General features: G+C 37.7%; 1 pseudogene; it reads left to right on the forward strand.

Annotated features, from left to right (window-relative positions):
- Positions 1-5,856: 5,856 nt before the first annotated feature.
- On the forward strand, positions 5,857-7,415 carry LOC102846783 (annotated as a pseudogene).
- The last annotated feature ends 486 nt before the right edge of the window (positions 7,416-7,901 follow it).

A 7,901-nucleotide genomic window follows, 5' to 3' on the forward strand; every position in this document is an offset into this window, starting at 1 on the left:
ATACTCTTCTCCAGCACCACAGCTCAAAGGCGTCAATTCTCCTTCTATCCTCCCTAGTCATTGTCCAACTCTCTGATGCATAACAAGTGATTGCAGAAACCATGGCCTGTATCAGGCGGACCTTAGTCACCAGAGAGACACTGTTGCTCTTGAGTATTTTGGAGAGGTCCCTAACCACAGACTTTCCCATCGCAATACATTTTTTTTTATTTCCTGGCTACTGGTGCCAAGAGTGTTGACTGTGGAGCCGAGCAAACTGAAGCTGTGAACAATCTCTTCGCCGTCCATCCTGATGCAGACACTAGTGATTGGAACATGAAATGTTAGAACCTTTAATCATAGGATCATAAAATTCTATAGGTGGAGGGCGACATGGGTAAAAGAAATGGTGTGAAAATCAATGCATATGAACTTTGAAAGTAAACCAGTACAAAATAAAAATTTTATTTAAAAAGAATGAATGAAATGGGGGAACTAAGCTAGAAAAATGAAAGCTTATCCCTCTTCAAAGATTGTTTAACAATTGATTTTAACCACTGCCTTTGTAATTTGTCCAAATGGGAATCCACCCAAATGTATATAAACAAATGAAAGGAGAAACAAATACTTTTAAGCTATTTAATAAACAGTTATTGTTGTTCTGTGCCATAGAGTTGGGAATGATGCAGGTGTGACACTATAGTGAATCAGAGGCAGTAAATCACATGGAAGTGGATTGCACTTCTTTCTGCAAAGCACCCAGTAGATTTGGACCTTGTGCCTTTGTAGGTCTCTCTCTCTCTCTCTCTCTCTCTGTGTGTGTGTGTGTGTGTGTGTGTGTGTGTAAAATACTGGCCCTATACTTTCTTTTTGACACTACAAAGATCCTTCTACTTTGACAATAGTCTTATGCAGTATTCTAGAAGGATAACAGCAAGATGTGTACAGATGTTCAAAAGGGGAAGGGGAAAGACAGAAGGGATCAGAAAAACGGGAAGGGAGAAATGACTTGAATTGCAGAGGTTATTGACGAGATAGGGGGCAGAAGGAATAGAAAAAAATTCAATAGAGACTTGAAAAGACTGCGTAATAATAAGCATAGATCAATAGTAATTATATATAATACAATGAAGATGTATGATTGTATAAAACACAATGCACATGAACAAAACACACTGTAATTGAAAGATTGTGTAAAACACAATGTAAATGAGAGAATGATGGATGGGCTTGTTTCCTGAGTACTAGTTTGTTAAGGATAGGGAAATCAGCAACTCTTAAAGGGGATAATAGGGCACGAGGCATGAAGTAGCTGGGTTACACGCTTTCATGAAAGTAGTTGGTGGGATGAGTGCAAGAGAGGAAATAAACCCACAATATATATGAACAAAATATAATGTAAATAAAATACTGGGGAAATACAAAAGTTAACCTAAAATATATGTTTAAAAAAATCACAATGTGAATGCATGAAACACAATGTGTATTGATGATCGTATGCCAACAAAAAAAATATGTAAAAGTGAAGATTTCTAAGAAAGTTACATCCCCAAAGGGATGGACCTTTCTCCTTTGTTAGCTAAAGGCTTTGTAATCAGTTGATAGTCTAAGTAAAGTTTGCACTCTAACCACGCCATTTGCCCTGTGGAAGAAAGGACTGGTAATCAAATTTAGTAAAATTACAGCCATGAAAATCTATAATTTTACTCCATTACACAAAAGATCTTCATGAGTAATTATTGCCTTGATGAGAAAAAAGATTTTTGCACTTGATTTTCTTTTGCAATACCCTCTCTTATGTCTAACTCAGGATACAATTAAGGAAGACATAATTAAGTAAACAGTCTGGGTCTTGGAGTAGAAAAAAGCACACCCTCATTATAAACCACACACTCACTATTTGGCCATTTGTGAAAGTAATTATGAAATTTTTGTTTATATTCTCAGGTGTAAAATGGAATAAGGATAGGGGTTTTTTAAGATTATTAGGCATTATAATGTGTTATACATATATATATATATATATATATATATACTGCAAGGCATTTGACAGTGTGGATCACAACAAATTGTGGGTAACACCAAGAAGAGTGGGAATCTCAAACCACTTGATTGTGCTCATGCAAAATCTATACCTCAGCCAGGAAGCTGTTGTATAGAGTAGGGAACACTGCATGGTTCAAAATCGAGAAAGGAGTGTGTCAGGGTTGTACCCTTTCTCCGTACTTATTCATCTGTATGGTGAGCAAATTATTTGAGAAGCTAGACTCCATGAAGAAGAATGTGGCATCAGGATGGGAGGAAGAATCATAAATAACCTTCAATATACACATGACAAAATACTGCTCGCTGAAAGTAAGGACTTAAAACCCTAGATGCAGAAGACTAAACACCTTCAATATGGATTGCATCTCAAATCTTTGTTTGTATCTTGAGAAAACAAAAATTCTCAACATTGAAGTGGCATGATAGACGGAGAAAAGATTGAAACTGTCAATTACTTAATCTTGCTTGGATCCACAATCAATACACTTGGTACCAGAAGTCATGCGATCAGAAGATGTATTGCAATGGAAAAGTCTAAAATTACTGAGGAGCAATGCTGATGGTTTAAGAACTAAGGTGCACCTGACTCAGACCATAGTAATTTTTTTTCAAATTTTATTTTACGTAGAAAGTTCATAAAGTTACATACATTGTTGTTCACACTGGTCCTTTTCCCTTTACTTTATCAACTTCTCCCTCCACCCATCAAATTGTACAACCCTATATTTAAGCCCCTTATCTCCCCACTTTGATCCTTGTACATGCTCTACAATTATGGTCTTATATACTATTTGTCTTTATGAGGCTGAGTTATTTCACTTAGCATAATGCTCTAAATCCCTCCCATGTTAGGTAGTAATTTACAAAATCATTGCTCCTGCGTGCTGCATAATATTCCATTGTGTAAATGTACCATAATTTCTCAATCCATTCCACTGTGGCTTAGCATTTGGGCTGTTTCCTTTACTTGCTTGACGGAGCCTGCCGTCACCAGTTGACCCTAAAGGGGTGGAGCAAGGATTAAGAAAAATGTCAGAGACAAGAGAGAGAGTCAGGAAGGCATATAGTGAACACTGCAGCCCCGAGTTTATTCTCTTCTGTCCTTTTCTGTTCTTTTTATAGGGAACAGAAAAACAACCCAACCAGAAGGCTGACAATACATTTTGTTTTTCATACCATCGTTTAGCTCTAGGATTCAAGGAACGATCAAACCTATTTTTGTACTGAGAACAGCAAACAGTTGCTCCTGTGGGTACAACTGGCTATTTCCTTATAATCTTTTACTTAATAATTTTCCAGTGCTATATGAAGCTTTCGATGTGTCTTTATTAAAGGTTTCCCACACTTGCTATGGTGAATAATGCTGCTATGAACATTGGTGTTTAAGTCTCTGTTTGTGTCTAAATTCTCATTTTCTTAAGGATTCATGGATAGGGAGACCCAATATTGTGAAGACAGTCCTATCAAAAGCAATCTATATGTTCAATGCAATCTCAATACAGATATAAAATTCCTTTTTCAAGGAGATTGAAAGGGAAATTGTAATATTTATTTAGAGAGGAAAGAGAGCCCAAAGAAGCAAAGTACTTCTGAAAAACAAAAATGAAGTGGGAGGCATAGGACATCCTATGGTTTTGACCTCAAAACCTACTAAACTGAAGCAGTAACCAAAACAGCATGGTACTGGTACAATGACAGACACACAGACCAGTGGAACAAAATTGAAAACCCAGAAGTGGACTCATCTATCAACTGCTATTTGACAAGGAAATAAAACCTAACAAATGGAGAAATGATAACGGTGCTGGCAAAACTAAACAGCTACCTGCAGAAAGCTGAAATAGGTAGTGGCCCTATGAACAAAAGCCCCTTAAGCCCCTCTACAACTACTGGCATTTATCAAAGTTCATAGAGTTTTCAGAGGCATGTTGTTTAGGAAGTGGATGCCATGTCTGCTTCCAAAAATCCTAGCTGGGATAATCAGGTATAATCTGCTGGCCTTTGGCCACATGATCCCATCATTTCAGGTCAAAGAAATTCTGTAGAAAATGCTTTATTTTTCAACCCTCAACCTTAATGAAGCTCCTAATAGCCATTTTCAAGATGAGTAAGACAGACTTACTTCCAAGATCTTTCTAGTTATAGTTCTATGGATTTTTTTCTTGCCAGGGATCAAGTTGCCTCTGTTCTATCTTACTAAAAAAATAAACAGGCATGTTCTACAATGGTACTGGTCATTCTTTGTTAGAAAAGAAGCAATAATCCTAATTACTCCAAGTGAAAGTAAAGGAATTCTAGATGCCATAGACACTAATTTTTATAACACCAATTTATAAATGGATATTTGTAAAGGACTAGCTTTTACAAGTGTATTTAACTTTCTGCTTCTACCAGCAGAAATAAATGGAAACAATTATTACTAGTTATTTTACACAATAGTGAAAGAGAATGCAAATAAGGAACAAAGTTTGAAATTGGCTGTTAAGAGCATGGATTTTGCTATGTAAGATAAATTCAGAATGCTCAACTGAAAAATGCCTCCACCTTTTCAAATCTAAGAAGCCACATTTTCACTTATATCTAGAATTTATAAAATACTCGAGCACAAGATAAATAACCCAACCAATTGCAGAATGGGCAATGGATATGAACAGACACTTCACCAAAGAAGACATTCAGATGGCCAAGCAGCACATAAAGAAATGTTCAAAATCCTTAGCTCTAAGAGAGATGCAAATGAAAACAACTATGAGATATCATCTCACCCTGGTAAGAATAGCAAAATTTAACAGAACAGCAAATGCTGGTTGTGGAGAAACTGGAACTCTCATTCACTGTTGGTGGGAGTGGAAAATGATGCAACCACTATGGAAAGCAGTATGGCGGTTTCTCAAAAAGTTGGATATAATAGAAATACCATTTGACCCAGAAATTCCACTACTAGGAATATATGCTAAAGAAACCAGAACTGCCACCCAAAGCACATATAGACACACCCATATTTATCGTGGCTTTGTTCACAAAGCAAAGAGTTGGAAACAACCCAAGTGCCCATCAACAAATGAATAGATAAACTGTGGTATATTCACACAATGGGATACTATGCTGCACTGAAAAACAAAGAAGTCATGAAATGTTACACAAAATGGGTGACTCTGGTGGACATTATGGTGAATGAAATATCTAAGTCCCAAACGGCAAATATACTACATGGTGCCACTGTTGTAAAGCTGGGCTGACATAGAAATTAGAGGGGTAATGAGAGGAAATAATGTATACTGCATTGAAACAGATAATGGAGAGAACTGTTTAGGAGGAATATAGGATTAGGTATTACTGTCATGACAAGAGTCCAGAATGAAAGCTGCATAGTGGAGAGGATTGGGTGAAAAAAAAATTTTTTTTTACCTGTCAAAGAGAAAAGTGAGCTGCAGGAGGGTGTGCAGGGAGAAAAATGTGCAACAATGAAGGAATAGAAATCCAAAGTCTCTGTAAACTTTCATTAAAATAAAAATTTTTTTAAAAAGTAAATTCACCTAAAAAAAAAAAAAAAGCAAGCTTGTGTGGTCTTAAGATATGTAATAAAGAGAATCTGTATGAGGATCCAAGGGGGAGGAGAGTGGCAGCAGAGGTGCGCAGATGGGTGGAGGGTGGACAGATTAACCATAGGGTCATACAATTTGGTGGATGAAGGCAGGGTAGGGTAAGGGAAAAGGGAAAGATCCAGTGTAAAAACAATGTATAGGCCGGCCGGCGGTGCACAAGTCAGCTTGCGTGCTCACGTGACAGCTCCGAGAGGCAACGCTCACGCAGTCGTCTGGACAAGCGAAGATGGCGGCTGAGAGGGAACCTCCTCCTTTGGGGGACGGGAAGGCCACCGACTTTGAAGAGCTTGAGGACGGAGAGGACCTGTTCACTAGCACTGTCTCCACCCTGGAATCAAGTCCATCATCTCCAGAACCAGCTGGTCTTCCTGCAGAAGATATTAGTACAAATTCCAATGGTCCAAAACCCACAGAAGTGCTAGATGATGATAGAGAAGATCTTTTTGCAGAAGCCACAGAAGTTTCTTTGGACAGTCCAGAAAGGGAACCTATCCTCTCTTCAGAACCTTCTCCTGCAGTTACCCCTGTCACTCCAACTACACTTATTGCACCTAGAATTGAATCCAAGAGTATATCTGCTCCTGTGATCTTTGATAGATCTAGAGAGGAGATTGAAGAAGAAACAAATGGAGATATTTTTGATATAGAAATTGGTGTATCAGATCCAGAGAAAGTTGGTGATGGCATGAATGCTTATATGGCGTATAGAGTAACAACAAAGACTTCTCTTTTGATGTTCAGTAAGAGTGAATTTTCAGTTAGAAGAAGATTCAGTGACTTTCTTGGCTTGCATAGCAAATTAGCAAGCAAATATTTACATGTTGGGTATATTGTGCCCCCAGCTCCAGAAAAGAGTATAGTAGGTATGACCAAGGTCAAAGTAGGTAAAGAAGATTCATCATCCACTGAATTTGTAGAAAAAAGAAGAGCAGCTCTTGAAAGGTATCTTCAGAGAACTGTAAAACGTCCAACTTTACTGCAAGATCCTGATTTGAGGCAGTTCTTAGAAAGTTCTGAGCTGCCTAGAGCAGTTAATACACAGGCTCTGAGTGGAGCAGGAATATTGAGGATGGTGAACAAGGCTGCCGACACTGTCAACAAAATGACAATCAAGATGAATGAATCGGATGCCTGGTTTGAAGAAAAGCAGCAGCAATTTGAGAATCTGGATCAACAACTTAGGAAACTTCATGCCAGTGTTGAAGCCTTAGTTTGTCATAGAAAAGAACTGTCAGCCAACACAGCTGCCTTCGCTAAAAGTGCTGCCATGTTAGGTAATTCTGAGGATCATACTGCTTTATCTCGAGCTTTGTCACAGCTTGCTGAAGTTGAGGAGAAGATAGACCAGTTACATTAAGAACAAGCTTTTGCTGACTTCTGTATGTTTTCAGAACTACTTAGTGACTACATTCATCTTATTGCTGCGGTAAAAGGTGTGTTTGACCATCATATGAAGTGCTGGCAGAAATGGGAAGATGCACAAATTACTTTGCATAAAAAAAAAAACGTGAAACTGAGGCAAAAATGATGGTTGCTAACAAACCAGATAAAATACAACAAGCTAAGAATGAAATAAGAGAGTGGGAGGCCAAAGTGCAACAAGGAGAAAGAGATTTTGAGCAAATCTCTAAAACAATTCAAAAAGAAGTGGGAAGATTTGAGAAAGAATGTGTGAAAGACTTTAAAACTGTTATTATCAAGTACTTAGAATCATTAGTACAAACACAACAACAGCTTATAAAATACTGGGAAGCATTTCTACCTGAAGCCAAAGCTATTGCCTAGCAAGAAGATGATTCCTGTCAAAAAGACCTTGGATGTTTGTTCCAGTTATGCTGAATCCCACAATGAAATCATTTAAAATCATCTAAATAAACCACTATATATTTTATGAAAAAAAAACAATGCATAAGGACTTTGTAAGTAAACCAGTATAGAATAAAAACTTCATTTTAAACCTTCCCACAAAAAGTAATTGTAGTTGCTCTGTTAGAAGACATGAAGCTCATTCTAAGTGCCAAATCTTAACTTCCAAGTTTAAAAACAATTGTAGATTCAACCTTTTCAATCCATAAAAATAGGCATGGATAGAAGAGATTTTTTTCCGATGATTCCAAAAGATCAGCATTTGCCACAAAACAAACAAACAGGGAGCTGTGGCAGCCTAGTGACAAGAAGATGAACTGCAATGCCAGAGGTATAGGGTTCGAATCCACCAGATGCTCTGCTGGAGAAGGAGGGGCAATCTCCTCCTGTACCAGTCAGATCTGA

This window comes from Elephantulus edwardii, unplaced genomic scaffold (assembly GCF_000299155.1).
Source record: "Elephantulus edwardii isolate Elephantulus edwardi_28Jun2011 unplaced genomic scaffold, EleEdw1.0 scaffold00350, whole genome shotgun sequence".
Taxonomy (NCBI): Eukaryota; Metazoa; Chordata; class Mammalia; order Macroscelidea; family Macroscelididae; genus Elephantulus; species Elephantulus edwardii.